Source organism: Eleutherodactylus coqui, chromosome 5 (assembly GCF_035609145.1).
Source record: "Eleutherodactylus coqui strain aEleCoq1 chromosome 5, aEleCoq1.hap1, whole genome shotgun sequence".
NCBI lineage: Eukaryota > Metazoa > Chordata > Amphibia > Anura > Eleutherodactylidae > Eleutherodactylus > Eleutherodactylus coqui.
The window spans coordinates 113,908,832-113,925,413 of NC_089841.1; positions in this window are offsets into that span (position 1 = coordinate 113,908,832).

Consider the following 16,582-nt stretch of genomic DNA (forward strand, 5'->3'; position numbering starts at 1 on the left):
TCTCCCAGGTCCTGAGCATCCAGCGCTCCAGAGGTGAGTAGAGCCGCACTAGCCCCTCCCCCTGGTAATCGCTGGCTGGCAGAGACTGATAGACTGCAGCTGTGACCACTCACAGCTGCAGCCTATCAGTGGGAGGGCCACGCGCCGTGGGAGTCTGCAGCCTGTAATTGGCTGCTGACTCCACGTCTAACAGCCCTCCCCTCTGCTCTTGCCGACCTGCAGCGCTGCCTCCCATCTCTCTCCTCTCCTCTCCCTCCTCTCCTCTCCCTTCTCAGCCATCATGCAGCCGACAGCGCCGGTCCCCTGGGCCCCCCTCAGCTCAAGGGCCGGGTCGCCGTTGCGACCCCTGCTTCCCCTCACCGTATGCCAGTGCTTTCCGCTTAATATATCACATCCCTTGTTAGGTTCCATTACCATAATATAATTTACTTCCTCTATAAATGGATTCAATATTATGAGTAGTGATGAGTGAACTTTTAAAAAGTTTGGTTCAGCCAGTTTGCCAAACATTTGCAAAAAGTTTGGTTTGGCCCAAATTAGTTCCAACTCCAACTGGAAGTTCACCAGGACCCCTAAATCTGGCGTATAACACTGTCTCAGAGTTTTATACAGGGCTTTTATAGCTCACAGACAGTGTTCAGGACTGGTGTTGAGTGAACCGAACCAGTAGAACTTTATTTCAGGTAGAACTTTGCTAAAAGTTTTGTTTGGGTTTGTGCGTGACTAAACTTTTAGCAAAATTCGACACGAAACAGGGTTCTGCTGGTTCAGTTTTTTCAATTCTCTAATTACGGATGAGTAGTAAATATTGCTAATAATCATTTATCTTTAATTTTGTTCACAATTTTGAGAGAATCAGCACTTTAATCTACATACATTATCTATGGATGTTTATGGATTTCATCCTGTCTGATCCTGAATCGTTCACTCTTGAGATAAACCAGTGCCAAAAAAGAACATGCGCAATGGTTAGCTTAAGTGCTACAGATGTAGCAAAGTTTAGTGTGAATCTTAAACTTTAAGATAACTTTCTGTGCTGCTCTTTATTTGTCCTTTCAATTATTTTACAATGGTTTTTGTTGTGTTACAATAACAATAGCTTTTCAATGAGTTAAAAAAGATACCTAGTTGCAAAAAGTTTTCAGAGCCGAGTTAAACTTTCCCATATACCCTGCTGTTTCAGAATTGATTAAATCTCAGTGCACAACTAAATGTTGCCCAAATTTGCTATAGTTTGCTAGAGTATAATGTACATTTACTTGTGGTTCATAATTTACATTTACTTGTGGAACGAGCAATGTATGAAAATCTGAGTGGAGTTGTTTTCTTACATACAGTTAAAGAAATTATACTGTATATGTAGAAAACACGCAAAAAATAAAGATTTCAGCACTTCCTCCTTTAGGCCAGGCTCACATGAGCGTGTGGTGACTGTGTATAACGTGTACGGGTTTTGCACGCCTAATACGCTGTAACAATCTGCCATAGGTGCCCATGTTGCCACGCACACATTGCCCAAAAATCGTGTGCAAGAAAAATCACTGCATATTCTATCCTGGGGCATATTACACGAGCATACACATCAAGATAGAGTATGGCAATTGACAGCATGCAGCAAGTATACAATGTCATTAGGTACTTGCTGCATGGTGCGCGCATGTCTACCACAGGTGACACACAAAGAATTACACTTGTGTAAACCCGGCCTTATATTTAGCATTATATTACTCTGTCTTAATCATATTTTAATTCATATTTCCATAAAAACTGAGAAATAGATGGATAGCATTGTCCTTCATCAATTCCTCCTTCTTCCCTTTTCCGAAGGTGGCGGTCCTCATCCCATTCTTTCTGTCAGATGCAATAGACCCCACATTCTTCTGCAATCTAGGACTCCTGTATTTGTCACCCGAAAGATATGAACGTACTCGGCCCAGCATGTGCACTCAACATTTCCATACCCGTTCAATCCAGACTTGTCACTGTCTTTTTAAGGAACCCAATACACTATCTGCGTCTGGACAACTTCATAATGTTAACTGTAAGTGTAATAGTATAATTCTACAAGTAAACAGGTTGCTCCATGGAAGAATTAGTCATTTTGGGTAAATACATAAATAATTATGTATTCATAACTCAGTATTTACAGCACTAGGGTATAAAAATACATTCTCAAATTTAAGATTCAAGTTCTAAATAGCAGAATACGGCGGGTTTGCACTATAATATTAGAAAGCATTATCACATCTTTGCTCTTAGCCTTTTATTGTCAAATAGGGCAAAAACAAGCGGGCATGCAGTGTGTCACAAATCCCATTAACTGTAGATTGAAAAATCGCAAATCCCTATCAATCATCTGCTTTCCACTAATACTTTAATTGTAAAAGGGATTTTACCTCTTTGGAACTGCAGAGATAACATTATCATCTGCGGAATCAGATACAAGCAGGCTACATAACTAAATAATTGCATCAATTTAAGAACTCTGTACAGCATTTATAGCTGAAACACTGGACTAATTACGGTGATTTCTATAGTTTTCTTACAGCATTTTGTTTGCACAGGTATTATCTTTTAATATGCATTTAATCCAATTTAGTGTTAAAATATTCCCCCCCTTTATTATTCTAATCTGCAGTGTCAGGTGAGCGAGAAATACATCTTATTCTATTATAAAGTAGCACACTCAATTAGAAATTTAAAAACATTGCACCAAGAACAAGAAAAATGTAGCCAATATAATGTTAGCCTTTTGTTAAGTTTGTAAATATTGAATTCACCTGTTTCCTCCTCATCTGTGTTTCTTAACTCAGTATAAGGCCTCATTCACACGACTGTGTTTATGTGAGTACATACGAGCGCACAAAACCACGCATCTATTTAGAACCATTGGTTTCCTATGGTGTGTTCACATGACCGTGTTTTACAGATGTGGAAACACACGTACCTGCAAAAGATAGGACATGTGTGCATGCATAGGTCCGTGCTGCACGTCAATATTCCCCAGGGGGAGTTCTCTTGTCACTGAACACTGTGACAGAACTGTCACAGTGTTCAGTGACAAGGGGAAGAATCCCCTGCCACTGCTGTCATAACTGTGACAGAGGATCGCAGTGTCCTCCCATTGCTCTCAATGGGGCCACCACTGCTGCCGGCGGCCCCATTGAGAGCAATGGATTGCCAGCAACCCCTGCAGTGATTGGTGAATTCGATGAATGGTTGAGTGCTGCCTGTGATTGGCTGAGTGCTCAGTCAATCCCTGTCTGCTGAAAGAACTTCACTACACTGCCAGGAGATCAAGCAGCTAGATGCACCTGAGCCCCGACAGCGGCAGAGAGTTGAGTGTATATATATTTTTTATTTTTTACACAAGCCAGGGATGACTTTCAGGGAAGGGCTTATATTTAAAGCCCTTCCCTGAAAGTCACTGCAGGGGTAGCCGGCAGTTCATTGCTTCCAATAGGGCCGCCGGCAGCAGCGGTGGCCCCATTGAGAGCAATGGTGCACGGAGTTGCATTCACCAGTGTTTTTGCACGCACGTGGGCACGTGGTTTTGTGCACACCTATGTATGCGCAAACACACGCTCGTTTGAACGAGGCCTAACTTTGTTATGTTGTGACCTTCTGCAAATAAAAAAAAATGTTTCCATCATTCTGCGCTCAATACTCCATAATGACAAAGTGAAAACAGAATGTTAGAATTTTTTTTAAATTAAAAACTAACATTTAGCATTGACATAAGTATTCAGACCATGCACTTAGTATGTAGTTGAAGCACCTTTGGTAGTGATTGCAGCCTCCATTCTTCTTCGGCCTTATGCCACAAGGTTTGCAAACCTGCATTTGGGGATTTTCTGCCATTTTTCTCTGCAGATCCTCTCAAGCTCTCTAAGTTTGTCTAGGGACTGTCTGTAGACAGCCATTTTCAGGTCTCTCCAGAGATGTTCAATTGGGTTCAAGTCAGGGCTTTGGCTGGGCAACTCAAGGATATTCATAAAGTTGGCTGTGTGTTTAGGGTCATTGTCTTGTTGGAAGGTGCACCTTCTGAGGTCCTCTGCACACTGTATCAGGTTTTCATTAAGAATATCTCTGTACTTTGCTCTATTCAGTTTTCCATCAACCCTGTCTACTCTCACTGTGACACTGCCACAGCATGATGCTGCCACCGTGCTTCACTGTAGGAATGGTATTGGGCAGATGATGAGCAGTGTCTGGTTTCCTCGAGGCATATAGCTTAGTACTGGGGCCAAAACGTTCAAGTTCAATATTGTTTCTCACAGTGTGAAAGACCTTGAAGTGCTTTTTGGCAAACTCCAGATGGGCTTTCTTGTACCTTTTACTGACAAGAAGCTTTGTTTTTCCCATTTTGTCATGATGCCCAAAATTAGTGCAGTGCTGCAGTGATGGCTGACCTTCTGGAAGAATCTATAGTCTGCACACAGGATCTTTGGAGCTGAGCAAGGGTGACCATTAGGAGGGGTTCAAAGAAGGGCAACTAAACTAATACATGGAATGAAGGGACTAGAATACCTAGAGAGGCTATGAAATTGAGATTATTTACTCTATAAAATAGACGGCTAAGGGGTGATCAAATAACTATATATAAATACATGAGGGGACAATAGAAGGCTCTCTCCCAGGATCTGTTTATACTCAGGACTGCGATGGTAACAAGAGGGCATCCGCTACGTCTAGAGGAAAGCAGGTTTCATCACCAACACAGAAAAGGGTTTTTTACTTTAAGAGCAGTTAGACTGTGGAACTCTCTGCCTGAGGAAGTGGTGATGGCAAAATCCATAGAGGAGTTTAAAAGGAGACTTGATGTCTTTCTAGAGCAGAAGGATATTACAGGATATAAATCTTAGGTTAATTATTAATCTGGGTATACAGGCAGGTAGGAACTATTAGGGGTTGATCCAGGGATTAGTCTGATTGCCATTACGGAGTTGGGAAGGAATTTTTCCCCCAAAAGGGCTAATTGGCTCCTGCCTCTTGGGATTTTTTGCCTTCCTCTGGATCAACAACACAGGAGGATAACAGGCTGGACTAGATGGACATTGTCCTCATTCGGCCTTACATACTATGTTACTATGTTACCTCTCTTACCAAGGTTCTTCTTCCCTGATTATTTTGTTTGATGCATCGGCAATCTCTAGGAAAAATCCTGGTTGTTCCAAACTTCTTCCATTTAAGAATTATAGAGGCTACTGTTTTTGGAAAACTTCTATGCAGCAGAAATTTTTAGTAGGCTTCCCCAGATCTGCGCCTCTACACAATCCTGTCTATGAGCTCTACAGGTAGTTCTTTTCTCCTCATGGCTCGGTTTTGGTGCTTGATATGCATTTTGAGCAGTGATAACCTATATAGACAGAGGGTTGTCTTTTAAAATTATGTCCAATCAACTAAATTTACCACAGGTGAACTCCAAACAAGGTATAGAAACATCTCAAAGATGATCTAGGGAAATGGGAGGCCATCATCAAACGATAAAGACACTGCATGTCAAATCAACAGTAAAAACAGGCTTTTTGCCGGTGGTGCCTGTATTTCCTCTCTAAACTGTCTTGCTCTACATACTGAAGTTTATGGGATAAAGCTCACTGCCTTGGAGTTATCAGCTACTTTGAGACCTTCACAGCAGAGACATTGTTCTCCTGTGATTATCTGTATCCTACGTATAGTAATAAGAAGAATCAGAATTCAGCGTAGCCAGAACCTTGTATCCTCCACCCATAAGTAGGCCTCACATCTGCCTCTCCCAAGGCTTTGGTGAACATCAGGATGTTACTCGGTGAGGTTAACTTGGTCTAATCCACTGTACTGTGTGTGGCTGACTTATCTAATCTATGGCTCCTCCAATGTGGTCTAGCTCAGGCTGGGGCATGTGTTTCTGTGTTTCTGAAACTCATTTCATGTTGCTAACTCCCAAGCTGTTATACACTATCTAAATACCCAGCAGCCACCACCTGTAAGCATAATATACAATGCTGTAAACATTCTAAAAAACATTATAAAACCAGTGAGTGATTAATCATACTGCGATTCTGTGTGAATTCCACACAGACAGCTTCCATTGAAGTCAATGGAAGCCATCCAACCTACGGCCCTTCCGTAATAATCATTGTGGAAAGGTCGTGGGATCTGCGGCGTTATCTGTACTGTGCATGTGTGCTGGCGCGATAAGAAGAATACGGACAGGTACGCATGGGTCACCGGCCGACACAGGGTCGGATTCCACTGCGGGATCCTGCATGCGGAATCCAACCCGGTTGTGTGCATTTGGCCTTAAATGCACATTTACTTACAATTGTTGGTGTGGTAGTGGTGAATTATTTATTTCCTTTTTATAAGCGGAAGCCATGAAGGTAATATGACACCCAAATGAGTTAAATGTTTATTTATTGACTTTAAAAACAGCTTGAGTTGTAAGTATCAGTTATGTACTATCTAATATAAAAACCAATTCTCTACAGGCACCTGCAATTTTTAGCTGATCATGGCAAGTGATTAAAATAATTATTTTGTTTTACATGCACCAACAGGGACTTTACACTTTTAGACAATTAGATATCTTGTGATTTTAATCATTAGTTAATTCCTTAATGAGTTGAATAAAACATGGTTCCAAGAAGCAGGGTTAGCGCTATGCAGAAAGTGATCACTCGAAACATTAAAGTGATTTTAGCGAATTCCTATGGGATGACCTAAAGCCTTGGCTTTCAGCTAGATATTTATGTTCAGTTATTCAGAAGAATGTCAGATGAACCCTTTTATAGAAACGAACTTCAAAGTATTCTCCACGTTTAGCACTTCCACTTTTATAGAAAGCATAGATGCTACCTGTGCATCAACCTTTTAACGGGATGATTCTCATTCTTGACAATTTGTGCAATGAAATTCATCTCGCGGGTTAAGTGTATTCAGTGCAGTTCTGTACAATTTGGATTTGCAAAATATCACAAAATGCACATAATGAATTAACTGAAAACTAATTTCAATGTATAAAGCAGTATAAAATAAACTAACATGCAATGGTAAACCCCCCAGTGATTGCAAATACACCTTTTAATTGCAATAACTGAGGGTCCTATTGCAATAAGTATGCCTTATTATGAAGCATCATTATAATGCACTGCTTACAGCTGGGATCCTGTTCTAATGGATAGGATATATGAGATACCTTTCATTCTGAATGCTTAACCCCTTAGATGCTGTAGTCATCTAAATGGCATCTAAGTGGTTCCAGATAGAGGGAGCTCCCTCTGTTGCCCATCATCCACCCCTCTGCAATGCACAGATGGATTGCATTGGCAGCTGTAGATCTAACAGTGGCTGTGGCTGCCATGTATGGAAGTCTATTAGACTCATTACAATGCAGAAGTATTACAATGTAATACCAGACGATGGTTAAATGGAATCTGCACCTGCAACATGACATTGTTAGCATACATTTTTGATGTGCCATAAATGTCTCAGATGGTAATACCCCTTTAAGTTTTTAATTTTGCCCTTGGAAGTGGTTCAATATGATAATATGGACGTCGAAGCAGAAATGTTTGTGTTCCCTTGCTCAAGTACAATAATGAAATCATAGTAAATTCCATGATGTTGAGCTGCCTGATCCTTGATGCAAATAATAAGCCACAAACCATACTATTTTCTCCACCTAGTCATCATCATAGGCTATCACTCATGGCTGAGCATGATTGCCTTCCAAGTATGGGGTCTTTGCGGTCGGTCCGTAGGTGACTACAGAGGCTATTCTTGATCCACAGGTTCTTTCGCAGTGAGGACTTTGATTTTCAAGTGGAAGATGGACCTGACAAGGGTTGGCTTGACATGCTTTCTTCTTGATACATTTCTCCCTTTCACCCTCCATTAGTATCTATTCAAATTTCACAGCACTATTGGTAACAGCTGACTCCGAAATTGAGTGTTCGAGGGCCAGGGCTTCCCAGTTCTCAATGTCTATGCCACAGTTTTTAAGGTTAGCTTTAAGCCCATCTTTAAATTTCTTTTCATCTAACTGAGCCCTAAGAGTCACATAGTAACATAGGATTCAGTCTGTTTCCACCCATCCTTGGTTGATCCAGAAAAGGGCAAAAAAAACAATGAGGCAGAAGCTAATTTACTTATTTTGGGGGGATAATATTCCTTCCTGACTCCATAATGGTAGTCAGAATAATCCCTGGAGTCCTTTTACATTGGACAAACTGTCAGATGCTTAAAGGGGTTGTCTCATGAAATCAAGTGGGGTTATACACTTCTGTATGGCCATATTAATGCACTTTGTAATGTACATCGTGCATTAAATATGAGCCATACAGAAGTTATTCACTTACCTGCTCCGTTGCTAGCGTCCCCGTCGCCATGGATCCGTCTAAATTCGCTGCCTTCTGGCGATTTTAGATGCGCTTGCGCTGTGCGGTCTTCTCCGTGGTGAATGGGGCCGCTCGTGCCGGAGAGCTGGTCCTCGTAGCTCCGCCCCATCACGTGTGCCAATTCCAGCCAATCAGGAGGCTGGAATCGGCAATGGACCGCACAGAGCCCACGGTGCACCATGGGAGAAGACCCGCGGTGCATCATGGGTGAAGATCCCGGCGGCCATCTTGGTAAGGTAAGTAAGAAGTCGCCACAGAGCGGGGATTCGGGTAAGTACTAAACGTTTGTTTTTTTTTAACCCATCCCTTGTGTTTGTCTCGCGCCGACCGGGGGGCCTATTGAAAAAAAAAAAAAACCGTTTCGGCGTGAGACAACCCCTTTAAGCGCTCAACAGTAATCACAGCAATTCGCTGCTGGTTTTCACACAGGAACAATGATCGCTCAGTGAATGGAGTGGCCACAGATTCCTTCTGTCCACCTGCCTCTATTCACAGTAATAGGCAGTGATTCACAGATAAATGATTGCCTGTTAACACAGGCCGATCATTGTTTGATTTTTATGCTCATACAAACTGAACAAAGCATGATAAGTGAACATATTGTCGTTCCGTCACTGGCAGCATTTACACTGAGCAATTAGCATTCAGATTTACACAATTCAGCAATAAACTGAATGATAATCATTTTGTGTAAAAGGGCCCTATGATACTGTAGTTATAAATGTGAGTAGTAACATCTTCTGCAGGCTTCTTCTTGTCCCTCCCGGAGTGTCCTCCTCTCCCTCCTCCTCCTCCCCCAACCAAGGACAGCTTCTGCATTGAGTTTGTATGTTCTCTTTGTGTTTCCTTTTCTCCTCTTACAGCAAAAGAAGATGCATGGTGGCTGAGTAGTTAGTACTGTTGCCTTACAGTGATGGAATACTAGGTTCAAATCTGAGAACAATCGCATGGCGTTTTACCCTGGGTTACATCCATTGGAAAAGAAGAACCACAACATTTCCAGGGCTCTCAGACAGTGCTCATTACTTGTTTTAGGGTTTTTTCTGAAGCTCCAGTCCAGTTTGAACTAATTTGGACCAAACAAAACTTTTTGATACATTTTGGCTACCTGGCCAAACTGTACTTTTGCTCATTGAATCCATAACGTATAAGATAAACACAATCCAATAGCATAATTCCATTAATTCTACATTAAAAATAACATCTGAATGGTACAAGGGGTTATCATAGATTCTAGATGGTCATAGATGTTTGCAAAAGTAGACAGATGATGCTAATGATGCTAAAATAAACTGCAGGTAAGATATGAGATTATTAAGGGGAGGGGCAGCATTATATATTGTGCTCAATAATATGACGCATATGAATCTAATATGATTGTTTTTTTGATACTTTAAATTAGTTATATAATGTTCATCAATTCATTGGTAAGTTGGGGAGATTTACGTCTTTACATTCCAATGAAGCTGTAGTTTACCTGATAATTACAGTGCGCTATAAACTTTGGCGGATATTTCTTTCCCCAAGGGAGAAACAAAAGTCTTGTGTTATTCATTACAAACTCTGCACACACTTCTTAGCATGCTAAATGGTCACTAACTGCTTGCAGCTTTATTACTTGACAGCCATCAATCACTACTGCTATGCAAAGTTCTTTCCCTATGGGTATGTTGAAACCAGGTCACTATGTATGAGAAACTGTCGCTCCAAAAATCAAGATGCATTGCATCATTTAGAGAAGTTCTATTTATAAAGTTTCTGTTGTGTTTTATAAGATGCTTAACTTTAATTTGAATTTATTATATATACTTATAACATTTTTATATGGTAACGCACTTTATACAGTAAGGGTATTTTTACACGGGACTTATAAGCACCCAACAGCTGTCCCGATGATGATTGTTCTTCTGCTTTTACAGAGGAGCAATAATCACTCACTGAATGGAGGTAGAAGGCACTGGAGTTCTCTCCCGGCTGCCCTCCTCCATTCAGAGTACACAGGCAATCATTCTTAGATGAATGACTGCCTGTTTAAACGGACAACAGTCTCTTGGTTTGCAATTAAGCTAACAACCAAGCAACTGGAACAAGTGAGAGGTTCTTGCCCAATACCCTTCTTGGGTCCTGTGTTTACATGGGAAGACAGTTGCCCATAATCACGCTTTCGAGTGATCACTTGGGTGACTATTGGCCCATGTAAAAATACCCTAAAGCACACAAATGAAGATAAAAATGGGAAAAAAGCGCCAAAGAAAAAAAGGGTATGTATATTTCTCCTTTTTCTCCCAAATAAGGGAAAAAATTTTTTTTTATATACCGCCTCCAAGATCTCACCTTACAGTAGATCAGTGAAGTACGCACCACATGAAACGTGATGACGTGGTGACGGCGGCCAGCCCTATGAGATTCCAGGTGACGCATGTCACAGGTGCGCCTGGGGGAACGTGTATACGTATAACGGGATGACATCATCTGCTCCACGATTTCACGTTACCCAGCAACACACTATGCCGCACCGTGCATCCACACGTGATGACGTCACGCGTCGGACTCATTAGAGTCGCAACGCATGACGTTGTATAGGCGCCGAGGATTCCCCACTCCTCTGAAGGTGATTGGGAATTAACATCATCAAGGAATGAAAGGTACACTTTCCTATATAAACCATTTATTTTTTAGCAATTGCATAACTTGATAAGGGTACAACACGTACCGAAACGCGTTGTTACGATCGCTGGGTGAACTTGTCACATCTTGTATGAGTCGGCTTGTTGCACCATTGTTTGGTTACATTTTAAATAAACTGTTAAGAAGAAAAACCCTGGACTGGAAACCTTATCTGTTGAGAGACACTAAGACCTGTGGGAATTAGGAGGGGGAATATTGGCAATCATAACCCCCTCCTTCAAACGTAAGTTTCTTTTATTTGAAAGATAAAAGTTCGTATATGCAAATTTGAAATTCTGTGAGCGCAGGAAGAATTTTTTACTAAATGAAAAATTTCTAAAGCACACAAAGGCATAAATCTATCCAGTTCAGCTTATTGTCCTGCAGTGTTGATCTAGTGGAAGGCAAACATTCACATGAGTTAGAATTGTCCTAACCGTAAGGAAAAAATTCCTTCCCAACTGCAAATCTGGCAATCAATAAAAAATCTTGGATTAGCAACCCTTCTCCAGTATTCTAGTGACCATAACTTGTAATGTTGATATGCTGCTGACCATGTTTTGCAAGAAGTGTATAAATAGCTAATTGCATGGGTTGTTTTTACCAACAAGGAGTTGATTATTTGGTCTGTTATCAAAAGCGTAGCTTAAAGGGGTTGTCTCACGGCAGCAAATGGGGTTAAGCACTTCTGTATGGCCATATTAATGCACTTTGTAATATACATCGTGCATTAAATATGAGCCATACAGAAGTTATTCACTTGCCTTCCCTGTGCTGGCGTCCCCGTCTCCATGGCTCCGTCTAACTTCAGCGTCTAATCGCCCGATTAGACGTGCTTGCGCAGAAGGGTCTTCTGCCTTCGGCTCGGTCTGGCATGAGCGGCGTTTTGGCTCCGCCCCCTTCTACGCATCATCGCGTAGCTCCGCCCCAGTCACGTGTGCCGATTCCAGCCAATCAGGAGGCTGGAATCGACACATGTGATGGGGCGGAGCTACGCGATGACGCGTAGAAGGGGGCGGAGCCAGAACGCTGCTGCTGCCGGACAGACCCGAAGGCAGAAGACCCTTCTGCGCAAGCGTCTCTAATCGGGCGATTAGACGCTGAAGTTAGACGGAGCCATGGAGACGGGGACGCCAGCGCAAGGAAGGTAAGTGAATAACTTCTGTATGGCTCATATTTAATGCACGATGTATATTACAAAGTGCATTAATATGGCGATACAGAAGTGCTTAACCCCACTTGCTTTCGCGAGACAACCCCTTTAAAGCTCCTAGGCCACAATGCAAAATTTGCAACAAGACCTCCCAATTATATAACGGGCACCACTTTATTACATACTGAATCTGAGTTCCATATAATAAATGGGTGCAGTAGGCACACTAAAAATCAAATAGCTGTGTGTATGAATACCTCTGACACACCAAAAAACAGAAAGATATATCTCCCAAATACTAAAGTTTATTGTACATATATAAATATATGGACACACATCAGCCAAAAGCTATCAAAATAGTGTACAAAACACTGAGCATACAATAAAGATCCTAAAAATATGTGACCTAAACACCCATATCTCCCCTAATATGACTTTTACAAATCCAACCTGCAAATGAATTTATACGCTCCAGATAAAAGGCCTAATACTGAAAAACCAATAGCAATATGGAACAATATGTAATATAATAGTGAATACAAGCCTACCACTAGATCTAGGCAGTTTAAAAAAACATTGACATACCGAAGGGTCCATAAGTATAACCCTTTAAAGGACATATTTCAGATGTATTTTTGTCTTAACATATGCATTGGGTTTAGTGAGTAGCTGGAGTCTATGTAGAGCCTCCAAACAGAAAAGGCTAAATTTAAAATATGTTTTCACCTTGGTTGCATCTGTCTATCTGGTAGTAATGGGATATTATGTGTGGTTTCAGACCCCTACTGCCACCAGAGTCTCAAAGCCAGACATCCAATAGAAAGGAAACACATCACAGACTTAGGTTTTGATACAGTTAAGACTGCTTACACTTTATTACTGTCATCAGGTTTTCATAGATGTACACAGGTTGTAGCAATCTTTCGGACCCATGGGTTTTCTCTACTGTACACTTGACATATCCCTCTTCATTGGTTTATTTGCACATGTGAGTCACCTGGACTCTCCTAATTACCTTTTGGCTGGTTATAAACACCTGCTTGAAACTATTTCCTTTGTCATAGCCTGAAGAAGGACAACATTGCTACAGCCTGTGTACATCTTTAAAACCATGGTGAAAATAATAAAGTGTAATTGGTCTTAAAACTCTTAATTGCATCAAAACCTAAATCTGTGGTGTGTCTCCTTTTTATTGGATGTTAAAATTTAAAACATACCTGATGTAGATCCAGTGTATTCCAACATCTCCCAGCACATAAACTGTTGTGACCATAGACTTTAACCCTTTCCAATCCACTGTCTGACGTCTGAAGACATTATGATTTAAGGCTGTACAGCTCCGATGTAAAAGACGGCCGTCAGGGTCCGATTACTGTATATGCCAGCCTCTCTGCTGTCGGAGCCTATCCAAGGTGTCATCTCATGCAGTACTGGCTTTAGCCAGCAGATAGCGCCATTGTATAACAGCAGAAAAAGAGTAAGCCCCCTAGGAAAACCAGGATACAAATTGGATTGGAAAGGGACAATAGTCATTGTATGCCAAAAGGGCATCCTTTTGGAATTGGGGATTAATTTTGAAGTGTTGTTTGAAAAATCCTGGAATATTTCAGCTTCAATCGACAACAGTTTTCTATACAAATATATTAAAAACACTCTATACGCTTTTTTAATTAAGTCAATAGCTGCTATATTGTATAAAAATACAGTTGTATACAACTACGTTCAACATGACCATTTCAAAAAATTGTGCAAAAAGTGATATCCACCTAGCTTGACTTGACATCCACTAATTACACTTCTTAAAGACATATTTCCCTTTCTACAAGATATCCTCTAAATATTATGGATAAATACGCAATAGTAATAACACCAGTACAAATTTTAAAGCATTATTAAATGTTTATTTTGTGTTATTTTACAATACAACTGCGATTCTAATTGCAGACAATATACTGACCTCAGCGTGTACTGTGTTTTATAATTGCATTGGTCTCTTATCTGGTTAGACATTAATACTTTTCATATCTGAATGCTGACAATTTTATGTACACTTGTCTTATTCATACAAATCCCAAGTCTTGATGAAAAAAAACCCTCCTGTCTACATCAGTATTTCAAAAGAATTCTAATTTGTCAGAGTATCCCCTTTACTTGTTTTAATAAAGAGAATAAAGTCAAAGGGGTTCCTTTCAATCACTACTCGTCATAAAAATTCTATGTTATATTGGAACATGGAGCCTTGGAGACTTGTTCCAATAGCTACAGTGTAACAAGTTTCTTTTATTTGAAAATATGTTTATGTGGAGAACAAAATAGACAAGAGAAAGTAACTGCTCCAAAATTTTTCATGGGCACTTTAATCCTTTATTAATATGCAAATTTAGTTCTCTAGAAAGTTTTCGTCGAATAAGATTTTTTTTCTTAAGACTGCTTCAAAATTGTCTTATTTTCCCAAACGTCTTTTCTGAATGATTCTAAGTGAAACTCTGTTTTTATGCAAATTCCCTCGATGATTCTGAATGCATTACTTTTCTTTGAAATTATATGAATTTCATTGAGCGGCAATTGTAAAACATTTAATAATTTATTTATTTTAAATATCCTTTTTAATAGACATATCCCTTAGAGATGAATGTCACTGTTGTACCGGATTTTAAAGGAATTTAGCTAGAGAAATAAATAAAATAAAAGGAAATATTTATTTTTAAAACAATTCTTTTTCTAGTCTCTAAAAACATGCTTGTTAGAAGATAATAACAACAGAGGGTAATGTGCAGGCTTATGCTAATATATAGCAAAAGCTATTGCGCCTCTTTCCCATCAAATTGTAACTGCAGAGGCAGATAATATACAACTAAGCAATGGCAATGTCAACAAAATCATAGACTTCAATAGACTCATTGACCGAAACTGCCATTAATATTACCTGGCACCCATACAGACAAGTGGTTAGGAACCTTGGACTCCTGCCCCCTATCCTCTAGTTGGACACATAATTCTTTTCTATCATACAGATTATGGTATCCCTTTTCCAACAGTGATCCATGGATTTATGTGATCCATCTCACATATTTTTTTTTTTAACTTTGTCTTTATTAAACAGGTTAAAGCATACATTCAGTGTTATCATGGATTTGCAGGGTTTTTTGTGTAGGTATAGCTTGAATCAACCTGCATTTTTTGTGTTAATTTTATAAAACATAAAATAAAACATTAAATCAAACAAAATTACCTTAATTAAATCAAAACTTTGACCCATTTTGACCACAGATTTTTGTTTTTTAGTCTACTGACCTGTATATTGAGGATCTGCAAAATTTATGGAGGCCCCGCATGGTCACGGCACGGTCTGTGTTTCACCCTAGATAGGTGTGTCCACCCTAGATAGGCGTTTCTCCTATTGCCACCTGTTCCTGGAACCAGCAAGTGTAGTGGAAGCAGTTTCTCAGTCTATCCTTTACCCTTTGTGGTAATAGTTGGATAAAGCTTCCCCAGGTTTCGAAGAAGGCCTGTACCTTCTTTTCTTTAAAGAGCGATGTCTCTGCCCAATCCATTTGAAACAGAAACGCTAGCTTGTCCAGGAACAGTCTGAATGGGGGCCCTGTTGGCTGTATCCATGTCTGTAAAATGGCCTTTAGTCCTGCTGCTGCTATGAAGTGTAATAATTTTCTGACACCCCTTGAGCAGTGATAAATTTCAGGGTCTAAGTAGCCAAGTATTGCCCATGTTGGCTCTTGTGGGCAAAAGTTTGTCAGGTGTGTTTTTGTGTAGTCTCCTATTCGTGTCCAGAAGTCCTGTATTGAGGGGCATGTCCACAAACTGTGGTATATGTTTGCGTGTGGTGTTTGGCATTTGAAGCAGTTTGGGGTATCATAGATTCCTATGTGGTATCCTCTGCTTGGGGTTAGATATGATCTGTGGGCAATTTGTAATCTCATCTCCAGGAACCTAGCTGATGGTAGGTACCTATGTGCCGAGGTCATCTCACATATTTATTGGGTCCTAATTGGGAAGCAGAAAACTAATTGGGGTTTGTGCAGTTTAACTTACCTAAAATAATTTTTGCACATTAGTAATATGGTCATATTAATATGACTACTACTGAAATGACTACTTGTTGGTAAGGGAGAATCCTAAAGACAGCCCTGCCTTGGACCTACCAGAAAACATAATTCTGATGACCCTACCTCCACCTAAATAGCAAATGTATAAGTACACTTATTCGAAGTATGAACTTTGTGCATCATTGCACACAAAAAACATATAATCAATAAGGTCGCATTATTTGTGATATAACCTGTAAGAAATTGACTCTAGTGGTAAGTGATTGGCTCCAATGTCAACCCCAACCAAATTAGGTTGTCTTCTGCCTTGGGCAAAA